Genomic DNA, 15683 nt, shown 5'->3' on the forward strand with positions numbered 1-15683 from the left:
TTCGTTCATTGTTTGAGGAGTTTAAAGACTTTCAATGACAAATTCTTGTGGCTACCAACCTATTCGGCCAAGGCATGGACATCAAGTGAGTGAACATTGCCTTTAGCTCCAACATTCCTGAGGATTCCGACACCTACCTGCATCGGGTAAGCCCCACACCCAGAAGGACATTCCAGTGTCCTCTCCCATCACATTTTTTTTCTTTATCTTTTCATGCCTTATATCTTCATCCCTCCTTTTGGGTGTCTTTTCTATTTGGGGTCTTCCAGTCCTACCCTCTCTCCTTCCAGGTGGCCAGAGCAGGCCGTTTAGGCACCAATGTCATCCACCACGTTTATATCAGATGAGAATGATGCCAAGATCCTCAATGATGTGCAAGATCACTTTGAGGTCCATATTAGTGAGCTGCCTGATGAGACAGACATCTCCTCCTACAGTGAATATTGATGTCATGAAACTGGCTCCCCAACTCTTTAGATTCTCCTTGTTCCGTAGGGGACAGTCACGTACCGTATAGCAACGTTTTTGTCAATGACAGACTGCATATACGATGGTGGTCCCATAAGATTACCACCATATATCCTGGGTGTGTAGTAGGCTCTACCATCTAGGTTTGTGTAAGTACACTCTATGATGTTCCCACAGTGATGACATCGCCTAACAACACATTTCTCAGAATGTATCCCTGTTGGTAAGTGACGCATGACTGTATTTGTCTTAAATCCTATCTTGCATGTAATAAACACCTAATACATAATGGGTGCTTGACAAGTTCATGGTCCTCTGGTCTTGAGGCTGTGTTGGGATGTTTTGTGGATCTCTATGTAGGGTCCTTTCCTCTCTCATTAAATTATTTCTCTTGACTGCTATGCAAAGCTATATGCCAACCAATTCGACAATCTGGAAGAAATGGATAAATTCTTAGAATCACACAACCTTCCAAAACTGGATCAAGAAGAACTAGAGAATTTGAATAGACCAATCACCAGTAAGGAGATCGAAACAGTAATCAAAAACCTCCCCAAAAATAAAAGTACAGGACCAGACGGCTACCCTGGTGAATTCTACCAAACATTCAAAGAAGACTTAATACCTATCCTTCTCAAACTCTTCCAAAAAATTGAGGAGGGGGGGAAGCTCCCTAACTCGTTCTACGAAGCCAACATTACCCTGATACCAAAACCAGACAAAGATAACCCAAAAAAAGAAAATTACAGGCCAATATCACTGATGAACATCGATGCAAAAATCCTCAACAAAATACTAGCAAATCGCATATAACAATACATTAAAAAGATTATACACCATGATGAAGTGGGATTTATTCCAGGTATGCAGGGATGATTTAACATTCACAAATCAATCAACGTGATACACCACATTAATAAAATGAAGAACAAAAATCACATGATCATCTCAATAGATGCAGAGAAAGCATTTGACAAGATACAGCATGCATTTATGATAAAAACTCTGAATAAAATGGGTATAGAAGGAAAGTACCTCAACATAATAAAGACCATATATGAGAAACCCACAGCTAATATCATCCTCAATGGTGAAAAACTGAAAGCTATCCCTCTAAGAACAGGAACTAGACAAGGATGCCCACTGTCACCACTCCTATTTAACATAGTACTGGAAGTCCTAGCCAGAGCAATCAGGCAAGAGAAAGAAATAAAAGGGATCCAAACTGGAAAGGAAGAAGTGAAACTGCCACTATTTGCAGATGACATGATTTTATATCTAGAAAACCCTAAAGAATCCACCAGAAAACTTTTAGAAGTAATAAACGAATATGGTAAAGTTGCAGGATACAAAATCAACATACAAAAATCAGTTGCATTTCTATACACTAACAAGGAAGTAGCAGAAAGAGAAATTAAGAATACCATCCCATTTACAATTGCAACAAAAAGAATAAAATACCTAGGCATAAACTTAACCAAAGAGGTGAAAGAGCTGTACATGGAAAACTATAAAACATTGCTGAAATAAATTGAAGAAGACACAAAGAAATGGAAAGATATTCCGTGCTCTTGGATTGGAAGAATTAACATAGTTAAGATGTCCATACTTCCTAAAGCCATCTATAGATTCAATGCAAGCCCTATCAAAGTTCCAACAACACTTTTCACAGAAATAGAACAAAGAATCCTAAAATTTATGTGGAACAACAAAAGACCCCGAATAGGCAAAGGAATCCTGAGAAAAAAGAACAAAGCTGGAGGTATCACACTCCCTGATTTCCAAATATACTACAAAGCTATAATAACCAAAACAGCATGGTACTGGCACAAAAACAGACACACAGATCAATGGAATAGAATCGAAAGCCCAGAAATAAACCCACACATCTATGGACAGCTAATCTTTGACAAAGGAGCCAAGAACATACAATGGAGAAAAGAAATTCTCTTCAACAAATGGTGTTGGGAAAACTGGATAGCCACACGCAAAAAAGTGAAAGTAGACCCTTACCTTACACCACACACAAAAATTAACTCCAAATGGATTAAAGGCTTGAATGTAAGACCTGAAACTATGAAACTTCTAGAAGAAAACATAGGCAGTACCCTCTTCGACATTAGTCTTAGCAGCATATTTTCAAGCACCATGCCTGACCAGGCAAGAGAAACAAAAGAAAAAATAAACAAATGGGACTACATCAAACTAAAAAGCTTCTGCACAGCAAAGGAAACCATCCACAAAACTAAAAGACAACCTAACAATTGGGAGAAGATATTTGCAAACCATACATCTGATAAGGGCTTATTCTCCAAAATATACAAAGAACTGATGCATCTCAACAACAAAAAAACTACCAACCCAATTAAAAAAATGGGCAAAAGACCTGAAAGACGTTTTTCCAAAGAAGATATACAGATAGCCAACAGACACATGAAAAGACGTCAAAATCATTAACTATCAGGGAAATGCAAATCAAAACTACAATGAGATATCAGCTCATGCCCTTCAGAATGGCTATAATTAACAAGACAGGAAACAACATGTGTTGGAGAGGATGTGGAGAGAAGGGAACTCTCATACACTGCTGGTGGGAGGGCAAACTGGTGCAGCCACTATGGAAAACAGTATGGAGATTCCTCAAAAAATCAAGGATAGAACTACCATATGATCCAGCTATTCCACTGCTGGGTATTTATTCAAAGAACTTGAAAACACCAATACATAAAGATACATGCACCCCTGTGTTCATTGCAGCGTTATTCACAATAGCCAAGACTTGGAAGCAACCTAAGTGCCCATCAAGGGACGAATGGATAAAGAAGCTGTGGTATATATACACAATGGAATACTACTCAGCCATAAGAAACGATGAAATCCAGCCATTTGTGACAACATGGATGGACATTGAGGGTATTATGCAAAGTGAAATAAGTCAGAGGGAGAAGGTCAAATACCGTATGATTTCCCTCATTAAGTAGTAGATAATAACAACAATAAACAAACACATAGAGACAGAGATTGGATTGGTGGTTACCAGAGGGGAAGGGGGGAGGGAGGAGGGCAAAAGGGATAATTCGGCACATGTGTGTGGTGATGGGTTGTAATTAGTATTTGAGTGGTGAACATGATGTAATCTATGCAGAAATAGAAGTATAATGATGTACACCTGAAATTTATACAATGTTCTAAACCAATGTTACTCCAGTAAACAAACAAAAAAAAATGCAATCATACAAAAAAAAATTATTTCTCTTTATCCACTCCGAAGTCTATCCTCTGAATCCACCCACCCCACAAATATCTGCTTGTATGCACATGTGTGTTTCTGCCATCCTTGCTTTTGCCTTTCCATGCCTTATTCCAACTGTGCCATGTTTTCTCTTCAGTTGAACAGACATGGTAGAGGATTCATCCATTCTGTCCCTAATCAGGAGATGACACGAGGTGTGGGGGTGAAGGAGACACCACTGCCTCCTACCCCTGACAACCCCATCCCACAGTTTCCCCCTTTTGCATTATCACCACTCCTAAATCCCCATTTCTGATTTGTCAGAATTTTTAAAACAACATTAAAATGTAACACGTGTATATCTGTGGTATCTGTAAGTGACTGAATTTGGGGTGAGGTTATTTTCGGGCATGATCCCGGGTAAATTCCTGTAAGGGCTTAGGGCTTACGTACCACGCTATGGGGTCCAGGTCAATGGGTGGTCAATGTAGTTTTCTTTTCTTGTAGTGTCTTTGTCTGGTTTTGAGATCTTGGTAATGCCGGCCTCATAGATGAGTTAGGAAGTGTTTCCTCTTTTTCGTTTTTTTGGAAGACTTTGAAAACGATTGGTGTTTATTCTTCTTCAAACGTTTGTTAGGATTCACCAGTGAAGCCATCTATTCTAGGATTTTCCTTTGTTTTTGATTACTGATTCAATCTTCTTACTAGTTATGGGTCTATTCAGATTTTCTATTTCTTCATGATTCAGTCTTGGTAGGTTGTGTGTTTCTAAGAATTTGTCCATTTCATCTAGGTTTTCCAATTTCTTCGTATACAGTTGTTCATAGTATTTCTTATAATCCATTTTGATTCTGTAAAATTGGTAGTAATGTTGCATTTTTTCTGGTTTTAGTAATTTGAGTCTTCTATATTTTTTCCTTAGTCAAGGTAGTTAAAGGATTATCAATTTTAATGGATATTTCAAAGAATACCTTTTGGTTTCATTGATTTTCTTTATTGTTTTTCTATTCTCTATTTTATTTTTCTCTATGCTAATTTTTCTTATTTCCTTCTCTCTGATAGCTTTGGGCTCAGTTTGCTCTTCTTTTTCTAGTTCCTTAAGATGTAAAGTTAGGTAGGAAATCTTTTTAAAATCTGTCCACTTCCATTCCTGCTGCAGTTTGAGTGCCTGCCCTGGCATAGAGCCCTGGGTATGTGCAAAGGGAGATCCTGGAATGTTCTTCCTTCAAATATCTCTTGAGTGTTCTAGACCAGTCAGGCCTCCAGATGACTGCAGCCTCAGCTCATGTCACATGGGGCAGAAGAGCTGCCCATTGAGCCAGTCAACTCTCACAATGAGAGAGAATAAAAAGGTTATTGTTTTATTTTGGGACTGTTTGTTGCCCAGCAATAGATAACAGGCACACATACCATATAATTTACAACTATTATTATGTTTTTATTTATTGTTTGTCTTTCCTATCAGACTATAAGCATCAAGAGAGCAGCTGTTTTGTTTGTTTTGATTAATTGATCACCAGGTCTGGAACAATGCCTGGTACAGAGGCACTCAGTAAATATTTGAGAGTGAATGAATAAATGCTGTGACCAGATTCTTTAAAGCTGAGTCTAGGGCTGGAAAAGGGGTGTTTATTGGTGTTTGGTTTTGAGGGTCTGCTGTGCTGTGTGTGTGTTTGGTACTTACCAATTGGTCCCAGCTTCCTGAGCCCCCAAAAAGCACTATTCATAGAGCTGCATGGCACTGAGGGTCCAGCCACCCATGCACTGCCCACAGGCTGGGCAAACCACCAGCTGTCTCCTCCAACTCCTGAGTCTTAGAAGGGGACCCATCTGTCCAGCTCATAACCATGGCTCAGCTGCAGCATGTAGGGCCCTAGGGAACCCCCCTTCCTGTGAACCCCTCATTTGGCTGGGATGGGACCAGTTTCAGAGGTTTCCCTTTGGCTTCTACCTCATGAGAGACCTTACTCCACAGACCAGGGAGGGACCCAATGTGGAGCTTACTCCAATTGCCAAGTATATCAATGCCAATTATGCACTCAGAGATTGGGGAAATAACAGGATAAATATATGGAACCAGGGGTCCCATTATGAGCCAAAATTTGTCCAGGACTCCATTTATTACCTGGCATCTGTAAGTCCCTACTGTAATGGGTGATATGATGATGCTGTGGGCATCTAGATATCAATGTCAGCTCAAACCTGATGTACAATATTCCTCAACGTTTCTAGCAATTTCTCTTTCCCCGGTATACAGTCACCTGAGTAAACGGCTGTAGGTTCCTTTGCAGAAGGACTGAGGGCATTGTCCCACTACATACTTGCCATGGTGTTCCAGGGTCCTTCCTTCTAGGGATTTGGATACTTCTTTAGTCAAAGAAGGTTGGAGGCCTTGGTCAAACACGTGTACTCCAGAGGGTGGAAGATAAACCTGCCAGACTCAGGGAGTGGCCACCTCAGTCCAGTTCTAGAGGTCCAGTGGTTAGGGGCATGCAGGGCTATCCCCTCCAAAGTAAAAGACACACAGTTGTGTCTTGCATCCCTCACTGCAAAGAAGGGGGCACACTGCCTGGTAGGCCTTTTTGGGTTCTGCCAGCAAGACGTTCCACACTTAGGTATATTGTTTGGCCCATATTCTAGGTGACATAGGATGTCAGCTTTGAGTGGGAACTGGACAGGAAATGACACTGCAGCAAATCCAGGCTATGTTGCAATAAGACACCATGAGTTCCTCCCATGGTGTTGGAGGTATCGGTGGTGGAAAAGATGCCACGTGGAGCTAAAGGCAAATACCAGTGGGAGAATTACATGCTGCTCCCTGGGATTCTGGAGTAAAGCCATGCCATCCACAGCAGAGAAATATGCTCCCGTTTAGAAGCAACTTTAGGTGTGTTACTGGGCGCTGATAAGACAGAATGCTTGACTATGGGACACAAACCACCTATGTGATTAAAAATGACCATATGCACTGGGTTCTGTGTAACTCATTAAGTCACCAATTGGACAGGTCCACAGCAGTCCATAATAAGATGGGAATGGTACATCTGTGGTTAAGCCTGAATCACACGTTGACACTCATCAGAAAACATCTACCCCTGAAGATGCACTGAGCAATGAAGCAGATAAATTGACCTTAGCCAGCCTTCATCATTGGTCAACCCAGTACTGGCAGATAGGCACTTGAATGGAGTGACCACGATGGCAGGAATGAGGTCTACATACAGGTCCAGCAGCACTGACTCCCACTTACCAGGGCTACTGCCACTGTTGAATGTCTAACTTGTCAAAAATAGAGACCAACACTGGGCCCTGATATAGCATTATCTGTTGAGTGACTAACTGGCCACTAAGTGACAAATTGATTGCTTTGAGCTCCTTCCATCCCAGGAGGGCCAGAAGTTCATCCCCACAGGGATAGACATCTATTCCATGTGTGAGTTTTCCTTTCCTGTTATCAGAACTTCAGCCAGCACCATGATCTGGGGTCTATTGAAATGTCTGGTCCATGGTCTTGGAATTGCTCTTAGCAGAGTATCCAACCGGGGGACCCACCTTATAGTCAAGGAGGTGCAGGATGGGCCATGATCTTGGTATCCACTGGTCATATCCCAATCTGTACCATCCAGGGGCTGCTGGCCACACAGAACTCTGGGCAGGCCTTCTGAAGGAGTAACTAAAGCTCCAGTTTTGAGGAAATGCCCTGAAGGGATGGGGTTCCATCTTTCAGGATGTAGTGTTTTTATTGAATCACAGACCTCTATATGGTGCCATGTTCTCAATAGGAAGAGAAGATGGGTCCACAAACCAAGGGATGGAAGCAGGTGTGACCCCACTTACCATTACTTCCCATCATCCATTGGGGAATTTTGTGCTTCTCCTCCTTGCAACTCTGGGCTCTGCAGGGTTGGAGGTGCTGGTCCCCAAAAGGGAGGCACTCTTACAAGAAAATATGACAAGGGTCCATTGAACTACACCGCTACACATTATGGTTGCCACCAGGGAAGTTTGGACTCCATGTGTCCAGAGACCAGCAGGTGAAGAGAGGAGTCCCCTTTTCTCAAGGCAGGAGTAATCCACCCTGATCCGCAGGAGGGCATGGGGCTGTGTCACACGTGGAAGCAGGAGGAATATGTGTGGAACCCCAGTAATAGACTTGGGTGCCTCCCAGTTCCCCCTTCCTCCCTGTAATTGTGACTGGACACATGCAGCAACCTTGCCTGAGAATGGCTGCTTGAGCTGCCATAACAAAATACCATAAGTTGGGTGACTTAACAGAAATTTATTTGCTCACAGTTTTGGAGTCTAGAAGACCAAGGTCAAGGTGTCCGCAGAGTTAGTGTCTGGTGAGGCCTCTCTTCGTAGGTTGCAGTGACCTTCTCTCTATGTCCTCACACACTCTTTCCTCTGTGAGCACAGGGGAATTGAGACAGAGTGAGAGAGAGAGAAAGAGAGAGGAAGTGCTAGCTCTGGTGTCTCCTCCTCTTCTGACAAAGATACCAGTCCTATCTGATTAGGGCCCCATCCTTATGACCTTATTTAGCCTTAATTACCTCTTTAAGGGCCCTATCTCCAAATACAGTCACATTAGGTGTTAGGGTTTCAACAAGAATTTGGGGGTGGATACAATCCAGTCCATAACAGAAGGGTTTGAGTTCCAAGGGCTCAGACCCGTCAAGTAGGAAGGTTTAGTCACAATCCCCAAGTAAGCCACCAGGACCCCCACTCCTGTGCTCTGAAACCCATGGCAGCATTTGTGCAGAGACCTTGCTTCCCATGAGGCGTTCCCAGACAATGACTGGTCACAGCAGGGACACTAAAGCAGGCCATTCCTGGGACACATGGGACTCCTCTGATGGCCAGCTGTGGCTTGAGGATTCCCCTACAGCCTTACTCAATTCACTTAGATTGCCTGGTGGTTGAGGACAGTCCAAGAACCCTTCTCTCCTGATCATCACTTGGGGTCGGACTTGCATCCCAGTCTGCTGCCTTGCCCAGCGTTTTCTGGCTCCCTCTCCATGTTCTCTGATAGGTGTTTCCCCTAAAAAAATACTGCTGAGTTTAATCCTATCTTGGCATCTGCTTCTTGGAGAACTCTGACTAACAAAATCATTTTCATCCATATACCAATGACCTACTACTTGTAGGTCCATCTTGTAAAATCCTCTCTCTATCCAACTTCTCCCACCAGCATCTGGTCTATTTCGCTTGTCTTTGTATTCTCTCTCAGTTAATAGGTGTTTGTTCTTTTAAGCCACTAAGTTTTAGTGTAATTTGTTACACAGCAGTAGATAGCTAATAAGGCTCTGTTGAGTTACTATTATTCTATAGGTATTGTCTACATCTCTTTTAGTTCCTTGAACCTTGAAAATGTTATCTATGCTCAATTCCAATTCCTCTCCTCCTCTTTTTTCTTATATTTTTATTTCCTTTTGTCTTTTCTCCTTCCTTCCCTCCTTTCTTTATTCTTATTATTGGATATTTGTGGCTATGCTAAAAGGAAGTATTATCTGGGTGTCTATGCTAAAAGTGTAAGGCCAACATATATGGAATAAAAGTAAAGTAAAGGAAGTAATTGAGAGTCTGAAAAAAATGCCTGGGTGATTCTGCAACTAAGGAAGTGACTTGCAACTCTTATTTCCTCCCTTTCAGCTGAGTTTATTTCAGTTTCAGAACAAACACGTAAGCAACATGAACACTTACACATTTCTGGTAGAAGTTTAAATTGGTACAAGCATTTTGGAAATCACATTAGCATTATCTTGTATGGTTATACTAAATACCCCATATAATCCAGCAGTCCTACTCCTGATCATACACTCTGGGGAATTTCTTGCCTGTGTGTCCCAGGAGACATGTGCACTAATGTTTAGAGCAAAAACTGGAATAAACCACAAATACATCAATAGAAAAATAGCAAAATTTTATATATTCACAAAATATAAAACTTTAGCAGTAAAAATGAGTGAGCAACAGCCTCACATGTGAGGAATAATTCTCCTACAGGGAATGTTGAGTCACAAAAGAATACATGCAGTATTTCACTGTACATAAAGTTTAAAAACAGGCAAAACTAAATAATTTTTGGTTTGGTGATATATACACTTACTGTAAAATCTTTAGAGAAACTCAAGGGAATAGTAAACACAAGTCTAGGATAGAGGTTACATCTGGAGGATGGGGTTGGCGAGGCACCCATGGTGGCTTCATAGGTTCTGCTTCTTACACCAGTCGAGGGTGCCCAGGTATTTACTTGGTCATAACCTCTTAAACTGACATTTTTCAAACTGAAGCTTGTGATGCTTTGCTGGTTAGTTTTTTTTTTTAAATGAAAGAGAAAAGAAATTACCAAAGTTCATGGCCACAATCCTCATCAAGGGCTACCACATTGGAGCAAAGCCACAGCCAATGTTATGAGCCACGTAAGAAAGAGGGTCAGGATACCATAAAAAATTAGTATCGGCTAGAAATGGGTCATATGATCTTTTGCTCACTGGCATCTCTTTAGATTTTCCCGTATACAATGTTCAACCTGATGTGCAAGGTAATTCTATCTTGTGAAGGATTTGATGTGCTGCTTACATTTAACCTCACTGGACTAAATACATTTACAGAATTGGAAAAGTACATTGTTGATCAATATAAGTTAAACTGGAAAATTTTTAAAGGAATAACTAGTGATAGAGCAGAAAATATGAATGGAAAACACAATAAAGATGCTTTAAAAAAATTTAGAGGAACATAATAACAATACATTTTAGAGTCACACTGGGGTCCAAATCCTATCTACCAAATGTCATAGAAAAACACAGTGAAAGATGTTAAATTTATTGTAAGATGTCAACTGAATAGTCAGTATTTGGAAAACTTTGTTCCCAGATTGAAATTACCGTTTCTGTCTATCGCATCACACCAAAATTCTTGTCATGATTCTAAGCCTGGTATAGAATGAGGTATGAGAATCACATTTTTCTAACTGAAAAGCAATCTGATTAGGTAAATATTTTAGAAGATGATGTTTGAGTGAGAAATTGGCGTTTTAGCTAATATTTTTGGCATTCTTAACAAAGGAAACAAAACTTTGAAGCAAAAACAAAGATTAGTTTATAGGCATTATTGTTATGGCATGGAAGTCTTGGGACCATTTAATCTAGCTATTAAGTATATGTTCTCAACTTCGTTCAACTTTTTCTTTCTTATTGAAGAAATATTGTTCCTGCTTTGGCAGCACACATACTAAAATTGGAATAACAGAGAAGATTAGCACGGCCCCTGTGCAAAGATGACAAGAAAATTCATGAAGTATTGCTTATTTTTAAAAGAAAACAAAACGTTATTATTAAAGGCATTTGCAAGAAAAACTTAGAAATATTGTTGTAGCTCCTTTCTGTGGTCTCAAACTTATTATTAATCATTACTTTCCAAAAGATAAATTTAAAGCATTAAAAAAGAATCAGATAAAAGAAACATTTGACTTACAAAATCCTAAAATAATATTTAATTTTAATTTTTGTTTTAATCTGTATGTATATTCTTAGACACTCCTCTCTTCTAGAGGTGGAGTTTACTTCCCTCCTCTTGAGTGTGGGCTGCACTTAATGATGCACTGCTAACTGATAGAGTAAGGCTGGTGGAATGGTGTGTGACTCTGGGTCTAGGACATAAAACACATTGCAGCTTCCATCTTGGTTGCTCTCTCTCTCTCTCTCAGATCATTTGCTCTGGGGGAAGCCAGCTGCTATGTCATAAGCAGCCCTATGGAAAGGTCCATGTGGCTAGAAACTGAGGCCCTCTTCCAACAGCCATATGAGTGAGCCATATTTCATGGGAATCCCCCAGCTCCAGTCAAGCCATCAGATGATGCAGCCCTGGCTGATAACCTTGAGAGAGGCCCTGAGCCAGAAGCACTCAGGTAAACCTCTCCTAGATTCTTGATCATCAGAAACTGGGAGATAATAAATGTTTGTTGCTTTGAGCAGCTAAGTTTTGAGTAATTTGTTATGCAGCAGTAGATAACTAATACAATGTCTAAGGAGGAAAACGAATTATTGCACTTTAATTTTCATTTGCTCTAAATTAACTATAAGATATTAAACATGTCATTTGGTTTTAGGACTTAAGGAGAATTTTCATGGCTAATACACAGGATGTATTTTATCACCATTTAAACAGTCTATTTACCTGAACTTCAATTTACAACTGTGACCCAATTAAACAGAAAAGGAAGAACCAGGCCAAGCTAGCTTGATTCTGTGAAGGACCTCCAATAACCACCCCCTGGTTATTCACCTTCCCCTCAGTTAGTCAATCAAACATTAATGCAGGTGCTGCTGTGAAGGGATTTTGTAGTGTGGGGGAAGAGGGAGAATCTCCCTCTGCCCTTTCCCTTAAGGTTCTTATGGCTGGCCAAATAATTAAAAAGACAGGTTAGCAGGAGAAAATAATAGCAAGTTTAGTAACATGTATACATGGGAGAAACCAGGGACACTGAGTTTCTCAACACAATAGCAGAAATTCTCATCTCAAATACCATGTTCAGCTAAAGACAAAGGAGGATGTTGGGGGTGGGGAGGTGTCAGTTACAGGAGATTACCACTAAAGCACAGTAAACAAGAGTAAGGTTATTATGCAGATTTAAGGCCTCACCTTCCACATTGATAAGTTTCTAGAAATGAGGTCATCCCCCCTCTTCCCAATACAGAGAGGGAGATACCTTTACAAATGGAGATTTCCTTTATAAATGTAAATGTTTGTCTGGCAACTCCTCGCAGGGCCATCCAGAGACTGTGGCCAGAGAGACAGAACTTCTGATAACATGGGCTTGTTGGTGCCTTTCCTATTGTAACATCTATTTTACATTATATTACAGCCATCAGATGGAAGATCTGTTCCAGGAAGGAGTTACTATGTCAAATTCTTTAGGCAGTTAGTGGGGGAGGTCAAATGTCCATCAGAGAAAACAATCACGGTAAAGCTAGATATTTCAGGGTGGCCAAATCTTGATCTCCCATCGTAGGTATAATTAAGGTCTCAAATCAGTTGACCTTAAGACAGGGGGATTACTCTGGGTGGGACAGTCCTAATCTGGTGAGCCCTTAGAAGGAGTGGGTTCTTCCTGAGCAGAGACACAAAGTGTGAGAAGGATTCAATGTGAAGAGGGTTCTCCATTGTTGGCTTTGCAAATGGAGGGCCACATGGCAAAGAATGCTGGTGGCCACTAGGAGTTGGGACCAGCACCCACTCCCCCTCCACCAGGAGGCAAGGAATCAGGGACCTCAGTCTTATAACTGTAAGAAACAGAATTCTGCAACAGCTCTATATGAGTTTGAAGGGGGATCCCGCCTCAAGGCGACCACCCAGCTTTGTGAAACCCTGAACAGAGAACCCACCCACACCATGCCTGGATTTCTTACTTAGGAACTGTAAGCAAATAAACGGGTGTTGTTTTAAGCAAGTGTTTATTTTTATGTAATTTTTTAAGTAATTTTTATGCAATAATAGGAAACTAATAAATAGGCTCACTGTGCAACAGATAAGCATATAGCATTTTTTCCACTGGAATGAATTTATGAACTGATATGCACACTAGTTGCATGAAATAAAACCTTTTCTGATTTTGCGATGCAACTAAATTCTAATACAGTCAAATTATTCATTCATTCAACAACAACTAATTTAACGCCTACTATGTACCAGGAACGGCCTTCTATGTTGGGGATACAATTTTGACCTACATAGCCCAAAGCCCTTATGCTCATGTGCTTTACATTCTAGAGGCTTCCCAAGAGTGAGATGGAATCACTGGAGTGTTGTAAGTGAAGAAATGACACATCTTGACTCACTTTAGCAGGATCACTGACCCCTGTGGGGAGAAGAGTCCTTGGGTGGCAAGTGAGGGGGTGGCACTGGTGCCACAATTCAGGAGTGAGTGGGTGGTGGAAACTAAGGGGAAAAGAAGGCCTGAGGAGTGAGAGGGACAGAAAAGGGCTGGAGAAGCAGGAGTGAGGAAAGATGCAGAGGGAAAGAATCCTAAAGCAGTGGAATTCTCAAATTTAAATCCATTGTTATATAGATTTTTAGTAAATATGTATCTATAGGGTTTAGCAGGATATTCTTTGCATCTAGTATTTACTACATTCTGTGGGGCTGCCTAAAAACCAATTGCCTCTTTATGTTAATCAGGGTAAAAAAAAATAATACCAAGTGCCCCAATAAGATATGCATATCTCTTAGGTATTGTGGGAGATCAAGATTTGGCCACCCTGAAATCTATCTCTTTACCTTGGTTGTTTTCTCTAGGGACATTTGACCTCCCCCACTAACTGCCTAAAGAATTTGACATGGTAGCTCCTTCCTGGAACAGATCTATCATGATGGCTGTAAAGATAACGTAGGGTAAATGTTACAATAGGAAAGGCACCAACAAGCCCCTCTTATCAGAAGTTCTGTCTCTCTGGCCACATTCTCTAGATGACCCTGCGAAGAGTTGCCAGACAATCATTTACATTTGTAAGGGAAATCTCCATTTGTAAAGGTATCTTGCTCTCTGTTTGGAGAAGAGAGGGGGATGAGCTCATTTCTAGTGACTTATCAGTGTGGAAGGTGAGGCCTTGAGCTACATAATAAACCTTACTCTTGTTTACTGTGCTTTAGTGGTAATCTCCTGTAACTGACTCCCCCCACCCCCAAAATCCTCCTTTGTCATTGGCTGAAAATTATATTTAAGACAGAATTTCTGCTATTGTGTTGAGAAACGCAGTGTCCCTGCTTTCTCCCATGTATACATGTTATTAAACTTGGTATTATTTTCTCCTGCTAACCTGTCTTGTTGATTATTTGGCCAGCCAGAAGAACCTTAAGGGAAAGGGCAGAGGGTGATTCTCCCTCTTCCCCCGACAGTTTCAATTCATAAATATAGGCCATGCATGAGCATTGGTGAAGGGCATTTTGAGTGCACTAAATACTTGTACCTTTGAGGTGATTAAAGTTTGTATACTCTTCTAGTTGAAATTTACAGTAACAAATTGTGCTTTTGAAGCTGGGTACCTGAGGGTTATTGTAGATATTCAATATGAATATGATTGCCTTTCCATTTTGTTCCCACCACAGACGTAGATGAAGAGAGTAGGGATTAAAGCCAGTACCTGAGGGTTACAGTAGATCATGATTGTGTTTTGCAGTCTGCTGTTTAACCTGAAGGGTGACTCAGGGGGTCACAAGAATTTGTGAGCTTGTTTTGTAGAAGAAAGAGAATGCCTTAGGGGAGGTTGCAATCACCACATGACCAGCCCCCAGAATTGATGCCCAAAAGTCAGATCGCCCAAGGGCTTCTCTGGAGTGAAAGATTACCCCTTTGTTTCTCTGAAACTCCTCCTGCCAAGCCCCTTAGCTCCTCCATAAAACCCCCTGCTTTCTTCTCTTGTTAAGGCGGATTTGAGAGAACTCATCCTCCCACCATCTCCTTTTGGCCAATTCAAATAAGAATAAAACCTTTCTTCATTTCCAAGCACCAATGGCTCAGTGATTGGTTTACTGTGCATCGGGCACACGAATTTGAGATTAAGAGCTTGGGTACTGATCCCAGCTCAACACAAGTCTCCCTTGTTTCTTTTCTACTGTATGGCTTCCCTCATGTCAACCTTGTGTTGAGCCAGTATCAGTATCACTTCCATATGCTTCTTTGTATTGAGAACATATATGGGACTCACACAGACAAACTCAAGGCTATGGAATGAAGATAATTTTAAAATACAACAACACAGTGGTCACTGATATACTGTTTGGGAAAGTTAAAATTTAGGAGCTTTGTGAGTCTGATTGCAGGGCTATTTAGACACATTTCTATAATAAGGGGCCAAAATCAGTTTCACAGATTAGATTCCTGATGTTCAGGGGTTTTCAAGATTGTGTTACCCACTGTAGTTAATGAACAAAAAGTAACCTGGTCTCCATAAGAACCTCTATCTGGTGTATTCAGGCACAACTC

General features: G+C 40.9%; 1 protein-coding gene, 1 long non-coding RNA gene and 1 pseudogene across 2 annotated transcripts in view; 2 read left to right on the top strand and 1 right to left on the bottom strand.

Moving 5' to 3' along the window:
* The window catches only part of LOC131413874 (saoe class I histocompatibility antigen, A alpha chain-like), a 257210-nt gene that overhangs the window by 49441 nt on the left and 192086 nt on the right, over positions 1–15683 (bottom strand).
* LOC131413882 (uncharacterized) lies at positions 24–3868 on the top strand. The gene is made up of 3 exons (XR_009222055.1): positions 24–146; positions 291–436; positions 3858–3868. It is a non-coding gene; the product is annotated as an uncharacterized LOC131413882 (long non-coding RNA).
* Positions 10914–11014, top strand: LOC131414275 (U6 spliceosomal RNA; annotated as a pseudogene).

The sequence above is a fragment of the Diceros bicornis genome, chromosome 14, assembly GCF_020826845.1.
Source record: "Diceros bicornis minor isolate mBicDic1 chromosome 14, mDicBic1.mat.cur, whole genome shotgun sequence".
NCBI classification, from domain to species: domain Eukaryota; kingdom Metazoa; phylum Chordata; class Mammalia; order Perissodactyla; family Rhinocerotidae; genus Diceros; species Diceros bicornis.